Source organism: Panulirus ornatus, chromosome 12 (assembly GCF_036320965.1).
Source record: "Panulirus ornatus isolate Po-2019 chromosome 12, ASM3632096v1, whole genome shotgun sequence".
Taxonomy (NCBI): domain Eukaryota; kingdom Metazoa; phylum Arthropoda; class Malacostraca; order Decapoda; family Palinuridae; genus Panulirus; species Panulirus ornatus.
In genome coordinates this window covers 54540308-54555307 of record NC_092235.1, presented here as the reverse complement: position 1 = coordinate 54555307, position 15000 = coordinate 54540308, and the positions used below count along the sequence as shown (strand labels likewise).

General features: G+C 42.3%; 1 protein-coding gene across 5 annotated transcripts in view; it reads left to right on the top strand.

The window, feature by feature from the left end:
• Positions 1-15000, top strand: part of LOC139752068 (teneurin-a-like) — a 1037677-nt gene that overhangs the window by 728311 nt on the left and 294366 nt on the right. The gene's annotated exons all lie outside the window — the stretch shown is intronic.

Here is a 15000-nt window from a genome sequence, read left to right as displayed (position 1 = left end):
ATGCGAGATTGACTTACCCATTAGTGTTTCTGAGAACTGGTCGCTGCTGTCATTAGCCGGAGGTAGATATATATATATATATATATATATATATATATATATATATATATATATATATATATATATATATATATATATATATCTTTTCTTTCTTCTTTCAAACTATTCGCCATTTCCCGCATTAGCGAGGTAGCGTTAAGAACAGAGGACTGGGCCTTTGAGGGAATACCCTCACCTGGCCCAATTCTCTGTTCCTTCTTTTGGAAAATTGAAAAAAAAAAAAAAACCGAGAGGGGAGATTTCCAGCCCCCCGCTCCCTCCCCTTTTAGTCGCCTTCTACGACACGCAGGGAATACGTGGGAAGTATTCTTAATCCCCTATCCCCAGGGATAATATATATATATATATATATATATATATATATATATATATATATATATATATATATATATATATATATATATATATATATTCCCAAGGAATAAATTGGAAGGTAAGGAAAGAGGAAGAATGAAAATACAGGTGAAAGGAAAGAGAAGAGATGAGGTGCCCGCTTACCAGAGTACGATCTTAACCCGTGATTTATAACTTGGTTATTTAGGCCTATCAGCAAACAGGGGTCGTTAAGGGCGTCAACGTCTGATTATAACCCACAACCCGAAAGCTTCCTTAACACCTTCGTCAGGTGGTCAAGTTATTACATGGCCATACACACATCCTTGCTGTGGTGTATATGGCCCATCGAGTGTTGTGTAACTTTGAAGATTTGATCTTGCATAAACTTATAATTCTTTTTTTTTTAAGTAAGGATAATCACATGGAAATGAGGTACATGTACGCGTACATGAATTGGAGAGATACTAATATATATTCTTTTCCTCTCAATTTTGGTAAAACGTCTTGATGTTCTTGCTGAAGAAAATAAGGGGGAGGGAATTGGTTTTATAAATATAGTAAAACAAAAAACCAGGCGTTTGCCGTCATGATTTTGCCTTAATGATGGTAGTCTTTTCTCTATGTGTAGAAGCTGTGGGCGGCGGTGTTCCTGGAAACTTGTCGCTGGAGGTAGGTAAATGCTCGGATGGGAAATAGAAACTGGTGCAGGAGCGAAAATGTGGCACAGACGGGAACTCTTCCCTTACACAATGATGACGTGATGAGGCGTGTATTATTATTATTATTATTATTATTATTATTATTATTATTATTATTATTACTATTATTATTATTATTATTATCATTATTAATATTATTATTATTATTATTATTATTATTATTATTATTATTATTATGTTATTATTGTTATCATTGTTATTATTATTATTATTATTATTATTATTATTATTATTATGTTATTATTGTTATCATTGTTATTATTATTATTATTATTATTATTTTTATTATTATTGTTATTATGTTATTATTGTTATCATTGTTATTATTATTATTATTATTATTATTATTATTATTATTATTATTATTATTGTTATTATTATCATTATTATTATTATCATTATTATTATCATTATATTATTATTATTATTTTTATTATTATTATTATTATTATTATTATTATTATTATGTTATTATTGTTATTATTATTATTATTATTATTATTATTATTATTATTATGATAGAGTTGATAGAGATGCTCTGTGGAAGGTATTAAGAATATATGGTGTGGGAGGCAAGTTGTTAGAAGCAGTGAAAAGTTTTTATCGAGGATGTAAGGCATGTGTACGTGTAGGAAGAGAGGAAAGTGATTGGTTCTCAGTGAATGTAGGTTTGCGGCAGGGGTGTGTGATGTCTCCATGTTTGTTTAATTTGTTTATGGATGGGGTTGTTAGAGAGGTAAATGCAAGAGTCTTGGAAATAGGGGCAAGTATGAAGTCTGTTGGGGATGAGAGAGCTTGGGAAGTGAGTCAGTTGTTGTTCGCTGATGATACAGCGCTGGTGGCGGATTCATGTGAGAAACTGCAGAAGCTGGTGACGGAGTTTGGTAAAGTGTGTGGAAGAAGAAAGTTAAGAGTAAATGTGAATAAGAGCAAGGTTATTAGGTACAGTAGGGTTGAGGGTCAAGTCAATTGGGAGGTGAGTTTGAATGGAGAAAAACTGGAGGAAGTGAAGTGTTTTAGATATCTGGGAGTGGATCTGTCAGCGGATGGAACCATGGAAGCGGAAGTGGATCATAGGGTGGGGGAGGGGGCGAAAATTTTGGGAGCCTTGAAAAATGTGTGGAAGTCGAGAACATTATCCCGGAAAGCAAAAATGGGTATGTTTGAAGGAATAGTGGTTCCAACAATGTTGTATGGTTGCGAGGCGTGGGCTATGGATAGAGTTGTGCGCAGGAGGATGGATGTGCTGGAAATGAGATGTTTGAGGACAATGTGTGGTGTGAGGTGGTTTGATCGAGTAAGTAACGTAAGGGTAAGAGAGATGTGTGGAAATAAAAAGAGCGTGGTTGAGAGAGCAGAAGAGGGTGTTTTGAAGTGGTTTGGGCACATGGAGAGAATGAGTGAGGAAAGATTGACCAAGAGGATATATGTGTCGGAGGTGGAGGGAACGAGGAGAAGAGGGAGACCAAATTGGAGGTGGAAAGATGGAGTGAAAAGGATTTTGTGTGATCGGGGCCTGAACATGCAGGAGGGTGAAAGGAGGGCAAGGAATAGAGTGAATTGGAGCGATGTGGTATACAGGAGTTGACGTGCTGTCAGTGGATTGAATCAAGGCATGTGAAGCGTCCGGGGTAAACCATGGAAAGCTGTGTAGGTATGTATATTTGCGTGTGTGGACGTGTGTATGTACATGTGTATGGGGGGGGGCTGGGCCATTTCTTTCGTCTGTTTCCTTGCGCTACCTCGCAAACGCGGGAGACAGCGACGAGGTATAAAAAAAAAAAAAAAAAAAAATTATTATTATTATTATTATCATTATTATATTATTATTATTATTATTATTATTATTATTATTATTATTATTAATATTATTATGTTATTATTGTTATTAATATTATTATTATTATTATTATTATTATTATTATTATTATTATTGTCATTGTTATTATTATTATTATTATTATTATTATTATTATTATTATCATTATCATTATCATCATTATATATTTATCTATTATTATTATTATTATTATTATTATTATTATTATATATTCATTTTTTTTTCTGTTCAGTGGTCAGTATGACATTACCATGTAAACAGTGCAAAACGTAGTAAAATGAGGAGCACGCGATGGAAAAAGGAATGAGATTTAGTCCTTCGTGGTGAGGTTACGTGTACAACCATGGGTGTACGTGTAGAGAAATGATGTAGACATGTAGGTGATGAAGGCTGAGGTACAGATGAGGTACAATTGTCGTGTCTTTACGTCACTGTTGTAAACCATCTGACCTACGTACAGCACGTTACTTGTGTAAACCATCTGATTAGTGTACAGCACGTCATTGGTGTCAACCATCTGACGTGTACATCGTGTGTGTGTGTCTGTGTGTGTGTGTGTGTGTGTGTGTGTGTGTGTGTGTGTCTGTGTAGGCATATAAAACGCGAAGTACATGTAGGTGAGGCCGGAGCTGTACATATGTAAGGGATGAGACCCAATTTCAGGAGTAGAGGTTGTGGAGAATGTACATCGATCAAGGCTCACTCGTATGAACTGGTGAGTGTGGATGGATGTGTAGATGTAGATGGAACGATAGTGTTGAGGTGGAGCTTGAAGACGGGGTGGGGGAAGGGGGGGGGGGGGTTGTCGTCAGTTTGGTGAAGAGGGAGTTTAGAGCGGAGGGGGAAGGAGAGGAAGGAAAGCCTAATTAGAAAAGGCATTAAGGCGGGATCCGAAGGAGATTATGATATTAAAATTCATTGCTTCAATTACGTGTGGACGTGAGGTGGTGTCGGGAGGAGATGGTGGGGCGCGCGCTCATCTTTAGCTGGGAGGCCAATAATACTCCTCCCGTTCCTAGCCACCGACCATAATCTCCCTAAATGCTCTTTGCATTGTAGAGTCGTTAGCAGGGGTATGGAAAAGCCTTTTCGTCGTGAGACTGGAAAAAAATGCTTCTCAACTTTTGCGTTGTAGGAGGAGAGTAGATGGCCAGTGCTTGCGGTATGTTAACGAGGAATTGTTGTGTCTTTACGTCACTCTTGTAAACCATCTGACGTATGTTCAGCACGTTACTAGTGTAAACCATCTGATCCGTGTACAGCACGTCATTTGTGTCAACCATCTGACGTGTACATCATGTGTTTGTGTGTATGTGTGTGTGTGTGTGTGTGTGTGTGTGTGTGTGTGTGTGTGTGTGTGTGTGTGTGTGTACACTAGAGTTATTAAGGTATACCAACTGTGTTTTGTAGACTATGTCGATATCCAGGAAGGTACATAGCTGTAGACCTAAGGGGAGATGGAAGGAGCCACACGAATAGATAGTGGATGGAGAGTTGAATGATAGGTTGATAGATAGATAGATAGAGATATTTTGATCCATCAATAGGATATACACTGTGACCCCCACGTCCTTTATCATCTCAAAATAGAGACCTTTTTAATGCCGTACATTAAACAGTTTCATTTTGGCCGAAAACAAGGGACGGCAAGTTGTGTAGCATAGAACAATGGTAGCCTGAGTATTAGATGTCAGTAATGATGAGGGATTGGAGTAAGTTTAGAGGCAATGTTTCCCCTCTGTAAAGAACAGAGAAAACTCCTTTGATTGCCTGTAATTCTAAACTCGTGAAAGTTTGCCCTTTACCTAGCATTCATGCTATAGTGTCGTTTATGTATATCCTTGGGATTAAAGAAAAGAAATTAGAAATAAGTATCTTTTTGATATATCAACACTTGATGATTTGATGAGGGACGCATCTTAGGGCCCGGGAATGTGTCGAACGATGGTAATGAGGCGGAGGGATAAGTCATGGGTTTTCCTCGTGTATATTTACCATTTCCCTCATAGCCACTGAGGTAGGCAGCCGGGGTTAGTAGTGCGTGCGAGTGTTCAACCTTCGGATGGAGTCCACTTACATAGGCAGATCGCTGCGTAGCAGGTGCCCCATGCTTTACTGTCCATTCTCGATCTATTTATATCAGTAATGTAGGATATTATTACAGTCCTCCAGCTGATAATCCCAATATAGACCATCGTGTCCCTTATCTATCGTTCCAGTGTACTGTCCTCCAATAGATAGGGCCCCGTCATAAACTATCGTCTCTTATCTGTTTTTCTTATGCCCTGCCCTTCAGCAGATAACCTCGTCATAGACCATCATGTCTTATCTGCCTTTCCAATGTAGTCCTCCAGCAGATAACCCCCGTCATAGACCATCAGGTCTTCCCATTATCGTCCGGCTTTCCCATATGACTAGGAGTCAGCTGATGCTATTTAACCGTCAGGGCCAGCCCATCACGTCTACCTGAGGGAGCCCTGGTGGAGAGCAAGAGAGGCTCTGTATTGAGGTCGAAGGGGAGAGGATGGGAATCTCTGGCTATGTTGGTTGGTAAGAAATGACAAGAACACAGAGACAGAATGACAAATAGGTAGGTAGATAGATAGATAGATAGATTGATTGAATAGCAAGAGAGATAGATAGACAGACAGACAGATAGAAAGAGACAGACTCGGAAAGAAGCTATTAATGATTCAGGGCAGCTAATTACGTGGTAGAGCTACGATGGGAAAACCACCCCGCACCCCACCATGAGTGGGTCACAGTGTAGGAAAATGATGCATATGGAGACAGGATGACAAGGAGGAAGAGAGGGTGGGTATAGTGAAGGGAGGGAGAAGGAGAAGGAGGGGAACGACGAAGAAGACGACGACGACCTTCCAAGAGAGGCGGACGACCGTTCTTAATTATGGTAATGAGTAAGGCTTAGGGGGCCGTAGCGGAGCTGAATCTCCCTTCGTGTCTAACATGACTGGACGTGAGTGGACGTTCATTACGTATTTTCCCCTGGATTTGATGTCCTCGTTTTCTTCCGAAGAAATGAAAGGGAGAAAGAAATATACCCTTGCGTCCGTTGTAGGAAATAAACAAGTGGTGGTTTGGAATTAGGACATAGTAATCTGTTACAAGTGGTTTGTTATTCTAAGTATTTTCTCAAACCTTTAAGGAACACAGAGTAACCCCAGATGTTCACTTAAGCTTCTTTTTTTCACTAAATACGAAAGGAACTTTTGTTTACATAGAGTTTAAGTAAAAATTTGCAGCTTAACCATAAATGAAACTTCACAACATGATGAACTAATTAAACTTCACAACATGTACGAATTATAAACTTTATGAGTCAAAAGTGAAGTTTTATAGCTCGTGCTTAAAAATGAAATAAAAGCTGCAAATACCTCTGGAAGGGAAAATTAATGATGGGTTCACCCTTGTACCACAGGCAGAACTGGGCGTCTATCCCTGCGTGTGTGCGTAAATGCTCGCGTGCGTGGTACATACTGTGCTCGTAGGTATTCTTTTTATGACCGTAAGGAAGGGGAAAAAAAAAAAATAAAGGAAATAGATTTAGAATTTAGATCTGGATTTCAAGGCGCTACTATACGTTTTACATGCCAGTCACCCTCAGCCTCACCTGTGTTGGTGTTCACAATACGATGTTGGTAATGGGGCGGGTCGTCCAGTGACAGTAATACCAACCCAGGTATGTTAAGGCCTGCAGAACTTCGAAGAGAATCCCGTAATTCAAGAACAAATCATGTAACTTTTATATGACTGTATGACAACACTCTACCAGCATGGTAGAGGCAAAAGAAGAAGAATAGATTGATAGAGTTAGATGATTTATGAGTCGTTTATTTAATGTGTCGTTAGTTATTCCTGGCGGAGCTCAGCACTGACCATTTGATTAACACTAGTGACCGCAACGGTGCGATCCTTGAGCACGATAGTATGAACCCTGGCCTTCGACCTGACCTGACCCATAAGGCTCAGATCCCTGGTCGCATCATCGTAGTCTAGGACATACCGTCGTAAGGTGGGATAGTGTCAAATGCTTTCTGGCAGTCCAGATAAGAGAGAAACCAACTACGTAGCTTTCTCTTATATGTACAACAGAGCTTACTCTCTCGTGGAAATCAAAAGGGCCTTTAATACATAACCTTCTTTCCTCTCTGTGTGTGTGTGTGTGTGTGTGTGTGTGTGTGTGTGTGTGTGTGAGATTAACACTAATTCCGTGTGCACACTCGTGAGTCCTATTTCTCGAACTTTCTCCTCTCATTTTTTTTCTCTACTAAGAAGACAGACACACACATACACGCACATAGACACAGACAGACAGACAGACACACACACACACACACACACACACACACACACACACACACACACACACACACACACACAATAATCGAGTGTAGAAAAAAGTAAACTAGAGGGTGTATGTTGGGGGAAGGAGGGGAACCTCACAAGATCAAAAGAAGGAGAGAGAGAGAGAGAGAGAGAGAGAGAGAGAGAGAGAGAGAGAGAGAGAGAGAGAGAGAGAATGAGAGAGTGGTATGGCGGAGGGAGGGAGAGTGTGAGGGGAAGCCCAAGGCACCAGCAGACCGGGAGAGGGGAGCAAAGACAGAGGAGAGATGGAAACACAGATTGTGGGATTGGATTGCCTTTGATTGGATTCAGATCACATATTCTTGTTTCCATCACCAGGGAGGGAGGAACCAATGAGGGTGAATGTTTGCGGCGTGTTCTTCCGCGAGGCATTAAGTGGTAATATGGCAGAAAATCGACTACGTGCCCTGCAGCGTACGTAGGGCAAGGCCGCCATGCATTTGTGTCCCAACACACAAAACAAAGACGATTTATAGATGAAATAAAAGAATCTATACGCCCGAAGTGGCTAAGTAATACATTCCCTGAAACACACACACACACACACACACACACACACACACACACATATATATATATATATATATATATATATATATATATATATATATATATATATATATATATTTATATATATATATATATGCAAAGTTAAGAGACGGGGAAACATGATTATATATCTTCCTCCTCGTACCACACAGATAGTAATCACACTATTTTTTGGTTCTCCATTATATCCTTGATTCCCCACAACGAAGCCACATGGTATCCACATGTGTAGCCATCTCTCCTCGTGTCACACATGCTCAGGTAACATTGATTTCCCCATTCCAGTCAGTTGATGTTCAAGACTCACTCTTATCCCATTGTGTCTGGGCCGATCTTAGAGTGAAATATTGAGTGAATTTCCCGTAGATTGCCTTATTCATCTGTATTATTATTATTATTATTATTATTATTATTATTATTATTATTATTATTATTGTCATTATTATTATTATCATCATCATCATCATCGTTATCATCATCATTATTGTTATTATCATCTATTATTATTATTATTATTATTATTATTATTATTATTATTATTATTATTATTATTATTATCATTATTATTTACTTCATATTATTATTATTATTATTATTATTATTATTATTATTATTATTATTATTATTACTGTTATCATTATTATTATCATTATTGTTATTATTATTAGATTACTATCTTCAATTAATGGCATTCCTAACTAGGTATTATATACTCGGAGATAACTAGATGATAACACTCAGCAGATCTACCAAGCTTTGCTTCAATGTTTCTATCGCCTCAACCTTTCCTAGACAGACGGACACACTGGCTGACTGTGGCCAGACTTTCTGGCGTTTATAAATAACATAAGAAGGCGGGGGGTCCGAAAAGGTCAACTCCCTGTAGTTATTATTATTATTATTATTATTATTATTATTATTATTATTTTTATTATTATTATTATTATTATTATTATTATTATTATTATCATTATTATTATTATTGTTGTTGTTTTCGTTGTTGTTATTATTATTATTATTATTATTATTATTATTATTATTATTATTTGGTTATTAGGTACAGTAGGGTTGAGGGTCAAGTCAATTGGGAGGTGAGTTTGAATGGAGAAAAACTGGAGGAAGTGAAGTGTTTTAGATATCTGGGAGTGGATCTAGCAGCGGATGGAACCATGGAAGCGGAAGTGGATCATAGGGTGGGGGAGGGGGCGAAAATTCTGGGGGCCTTGAAGAATGTGTGGAAATCGAGAACATTATCTCGGAAAGCAAAAATGGGTATGTTTGAAGGAATAGTGGTTCCAACAATGTTGTATGGTTGCGAGGCGTGGGCTATGGATAGAGTTGTGCGCAGGAGGATGGATGTGCTGGAAATGAGATGTTTGAGGACAATGTGTGGTGTGAGGTGGTTTGATCGAGTGAGTAACGTAAGGGTAAGAGAGATGTGTGGAAATAAAAAGAGCGTGGTTGAGAGAGCAGAAGAGGGTGTTTTGAAGTGGTTTGGGCACATGGAGAGAATGAGTGGGGAAAGATTGTCCAAGAGGATATATGTGTCGGAGGTGGAGGGAACGAGGAGAAGAGGGAGACCAAATTGGAGGTGGAAAGATGGAGTGAAAAAGATTTTGTGTGATCGGGGCCTGAATATGCAGGAGGGTGAAAGGAGGGCAAGGAATAGAGTGAATTGGAGCGATGTGGTATACCGGGGTTGACGTGCTGTCAGTGGATTGAATCAAGGCATGTGAAGCGTCTGGGGTAAACCATGGAAAGCTGTGTAGGTATGTATATTTGCGTGTGTGGACGTATGTATATACATGTGTATGGGGGGGGGGGGTTTGGGCCATTTCTTTCGTTTGTTTCCTTGCGCTACCTCGCAAACGCGGGAGACAGCGACAAAGTATAATAAAAAATAATATATATTATTATTATTATTATTATTATTATTATTATTATTATTATTGTTGTTGTTTTTATTATTATTATCATTATTATTATTATTATTATTATTATTATTATTATTATTATTATTATTATTGTTATTATTATCATTATTATTTTATTGTTATTTGCTGACCCTTTTTTATATTATGTTTTGTGTTAACTTCCTTTGTTTTGTCTACTTTGCAAGTGGCAAAGACTTTCATCAGAGCTAGTTTGATTTTATGTATCTTTCTTTTTTCTAATCTTGCGTGGTTGTGTAATACGCCAAAACTCCATTTTCTATCTTTTCCACTGTAGTTCCCCCAACATTGTCTTCCTTGTTTTCACTGTAGGTCCCCCAACTCCATTCTCTCTCTCTCTCTCTCTCTCTCTCTCTCTCTCTCTCTCTCTCTCTCTCTCTCTCTCTCTCTCTCTCTCTCTCTCTCTCTCCTCCCGGTGTAAGTCTTCCCTCCCTGGACCCCATTTTCATTATTTTTTTCTATATAGGTTCCCTCTCCACATTAAACAAGTGGAAAGTTAGTAACCATAAACAGTCTTTGTTGTAGCAAAAACACACGTTTCTTTATATACTATTTCCTTGTCTTCTGATCACCTCCGAGTGAGACTTGGCTAGAGCGTTTTGTGCAGCTCCTTACAGAGATCACATTAATGATAGTGAACTGGTTTTGAATTCGTAGATTCTAGAGGGCCAGTTCTGTCGTAGCTAAGAAGATTTTGGGCCTGTATATATATATATATATATATATATATATATATATATATATATATATATATATATATATATATATATATATTGAAGAATATCGAGAGCTTTCTACTTTCCTCTTGCACCTCCTCAACACTCCTCCCATCCTCTTCGTCTGCCGTTCCACGCTCTTCTTCTCCATCCTCCTCCCTCCCCTTTTCTTTCCTACGTTATTACCCCCTTTTTTCACATTATTATTGCTCTTGCACCTGTATCTCCCTCCCATCATCCTCTGTTTTCCACACACCTTTATTTTCCTCACCAAGTTTCTCCTTCCATCTCTTTTATTTAAACCTTCATGTTCCTCCACTGCTTCTTCTATATTTTCCATCTTGGTACCCCTCCCTCCATCTTCATAGTAGCCCTGCATCGTCTTACTCAATATTTCCTCTTCCATGTCTCAAGCAAACCGTCCTCCATCTTCATGCTCCTTCATTACTTCCTCAGCACCCCTTCCTACAACCCCTCCTCCCTCACCATTTCCCTCTAGCTCCCGTCACCGTACCTTAAGACCCCTTATCCCAACACCATACCAGCCCCTCTCACTTTCCGTTTGTTTACTCTCACTTCTCACCAGCCTCTCACGGTTGTTCTCTTGTCTTCCTCTCACTTCAGCCGCCTCTTGTCTCCTGCTTCCATCCGTCTGTCCATGAGTGTTAGAGCCGTACGCCTCCTCCAACATTACTCCCACTTACTTCCAACCACACTTGCCTCCACACGTCCAACGGTGGTACTCCCTCACACCTCCCAACCCTGAAATCTTAACTCCAACCTCTTCCCCATCCATCTCCGACCTTACCCCCTTCACCCCCAACCCCCCCACCGTAAACCCTTCACACCCTCAACTTTACTCTCCTCCCCATTTCCAATTTAATTCCCCGGGGAGTTTCAGCCTTAATCCCCCCCCCCCCCTGCCCCATCCCCCAGCGCGTCCTATCATATTCTCTCCCACCTCCAACACCCACTCGCCTCCCTCCCTACCTCAGCCATACTCCCCTGATGCCCAGCCTTATTGCACTTCCCATTTTCAGCCGTGCTTTCTCCTCCCACCTTTCTCCCTACTTCCAGCGATTCCTCTCCGTCCCCATTCTTACTCCCCAACCTCCAGTCTTCCTTCATTACCTCCAACCATACTTCCCCAACTCCAGCCATACCTCCAACTATACTTCACCTCCCCAACCTTACTCCCTCACTTTAAGCCTCACATTCTCCACCTCCAGTCTTACCCCCTCATGCAGCAATCTTCCTCATCCATCACTCTAGCTTTCCAGAGTTATCGCATTCAACTTCTTCAAGGGTCTCCATCCTCCCTCAGCATTCTCCGCCCAACGCTCTTTCATTCCAGCAATTCCCCCTTTCAACGCTCCTCCTCTCCAACACCCCTCTTCTCCAACGTCCCTCCCCTCCAAACCCCTCTCTTCGTCATTCCTCTCTTTGGAAAACTTTTTTCCATCACACTCCTTTCTCCAACAATCCCTCCTCTACAACAGACCCTAGAACACCTCTTACTCGATCTCTTTTCTCCCTCTTTCTCCCTCCCACGTCCAACGACTCTCTCTCTCTCTCTCTCTCTCTCTCTCTCTCTCTCTCTCTCTCTCTCTCTCTCTCTCTCTCTCTCTCTCTCCTTCCACCATCTCCATCGCCTCCATCACTCACCTTTCCGGCACCTCCAACTTCCATCGCTTCCATTATCCGCTCATTCTAGGCCTTTCCCCCCTCCCCCCACCCTCCATTCCCCCTTCCCTCCCTTATTACTTCTCGCCCCCTACCCTCCCTTGTTGCGTCTCGCCCCCTTCCCTCCCTTATTACTTCTCGCCCCCTTCCCTTTCCCTATCCTCCCCTCCTCCCTTTATTAGAACCTTACTCCTTGCCTCTCTCCCAACCCATCTTTCACCCACTTCCTCGCTCTCACGTCCTGTACCTCTTTCCCTCCCACAACCCCACAGCTCTCTCTCTCTCTCTCTCTCTCTCTCTCTCTCTCTCTCTCTCTCTCTCTCTCTCTCTCTCTCTCTCTCTCTCCCCCAGCCCCGAGATGTCTCTTCCTTCCCACACCCACACCTCTCCTCCCCTCTTCTCAGACGGACACACTTCCCCCCCCCCCCTTTCCCCAACACTGCACACCTCACCCCTCCCCAGCAGCGCGTCATCCCGGCTCTTGCTGTGGTTGCATGTAATACACTCCCCCCCCCCCCCCCACACACACACACACACACACACACACACACACACACACGTCCTCACAATACCCCCACCGCCACCACATAATTTCAGCCCTGATACACATATTATTCCCTCTTTTTCCCCCCACGACTTTTCTTTCTCCTCTCTGTCCTCCGGTTATCATCGACCCATTTTATAAATCCGTATTGTTTTCGTGTGTAATTGAATGTCATAGTCTCGATTCTTTTCTTTCTTTTTTTCTTTATGTTATTTTATGTATGTGTGTCGTTCTCAATTTCTCTCTGTCGCAGTGGACGGACTTGACATATTATGCCAACGGGATTGGCAGGCATGAGTAGGTCATGTGGTTGGCTCATGAGCTTGTTATTTCTTCCCCGCTGTGTGTGACCCTCCCGCCTTTGGTTCTTTCGCTTGTGAGGTCACCAGGTCCTCGTGGTCGTCGTTTGAGGTCGCCAGGTCATCGTGGTCATGTCTTGAGGTCATCGTGGTCATGTCTTGGGGTCATCGTGGTCATGTCTTGGGGTCATCGTGGTCATGTCTTGAGGTCATCGTGGTCATGTCTTGAGGTCATCGTGGTCATGTCTTGGGGTCATCGTGGTCATGTCTTGAGGTCATCGTGGTCATGTCTTGGGGTCATCGTGGTCATGTCTTGAGGTCATCGTGGTCATGTCTTGGGATTATCAGGTTCTTGTGGCCATGTCATGAGGTCGTCAGAGCCCTCGTGGTCTTCCTGTGAGGTAGTAGGTCCCTCTTCGTCATCCCTTGAGGTCCTGAGCTCCTCATGGTCAGGTAAGGTCATCAGTTCCTTGAGGTCATTGCCTTGTGAGGGTGTCGGGTCCCCTAGTCCCGTCTTTTGAAGGTCACCAGGTCTTCGTGGCAATATTGTAGAGGTCAACAGGTTTACTTGGCCACCTTATAAAGGTTACCAGGTCCTTGTGACCAACTCGTAGAAGTCACCAGGTCCACTTGGCCATCTCTCGAAGGTCACCAGGTCCACTTGGCCATCTCGTGAAGGTCACCAGGTCCACTTGCCATCTCTTGAAGGTCACCAGGTCCAGTGGGCTAGATCGTGGTGCTTCAGTAATTCCATTACGGCCGCGTCCTCAGACCACTTATGCACCTGTCGTTTCATGAATTACTAGGGTGTTTATGTCTCTCTCTCTCTCTCTCATTAGTCGTTAGCCAGAGCAAAACTCTCTCTCTCTCTCTCTCTCTCTCTCTCTCTCTCTCTCTCTCTCTCTCTCTCTCTCTCTCTCTCTCTCTTCTCTCTCTCTCCTTTTTTTTTCTATCCTCACGTCTCCTCTTCTTCCCACTCCTCTCCTCTCTTCCTTCTTCATTCATTCTCTGCTACCTCCTCCTCCCACGCCATATTTCTCCAGGTGCTGCCTCTCTCTCTCTCTCTCTCTCTCTCTCTCTCTCTCTCTCTCTCTCTCTCTCTCTCTCACCTCCCTCCCTCCCTCCCTCCCTCCCTCCCTCTCCCCAGCCTCTCATCTGCTGCTCGCTGCCTCTCCCATCTTAATCTCCTCTCGTTAAGCCCGGGGCCACGTCTTGCCAGGTGCGGCCGCTGCTGCTGCTCAGGGCCAGCAGGAGGAGGAGAGGTAAGGTGAGGAGGGAGGAGACAGGGAGAGGTGAAAGGGAGGCAGATAACTGTAGGACAGAGGGAGAAAGGGAGAGGGAAGGAAACACGATGAGTAAGAAGATGACAGGAGGAAGGAAGACTTGGAGGGAGAGAAGATGGAGGGATGTTGGTGGTAGCGGTGGTGGTGTTGGTGTGGTGGAGGCGTTACTTTTGGTGCTGGTTCGTCTTCCGGTGTTGATGATGGTGATGGCGTCACTGTTGGTGGTGATGGCGTTACTGTTGTTGGGGATGGCGTTACTGATGATGGTGATGGCGTCACTGATGATGGTGAAGGCGTCACTGTTGTTGGGGATGGCGTCACTGATGATGGTGAAGGCGTCACTGTTGTTGGTGAAGGCGTCACTGTTGTTGGTGATGGCGTTACTGTTGTTGGTGATGGTTGGTGGCGTTGCTGATGGTGGTGTTGTTGCTTGTGGTAATGGTGGCGTTGATTTTAGTGGTGATGTTGTTGGTGGTACTGGTGGCGTTGCTGTTGTTGGTGATGGTGCTGCTAATGTTGGTGACGGTGGCAGCGTGAAGCGCTAGCGGTGTTGTTGTTGTTGGTGGAGTTGTATGTGTGTGTGTGTGTGTGTTTGTGTGTGTGTGTGTGTGTGTGTGTGTGTGTGTGTGTGTG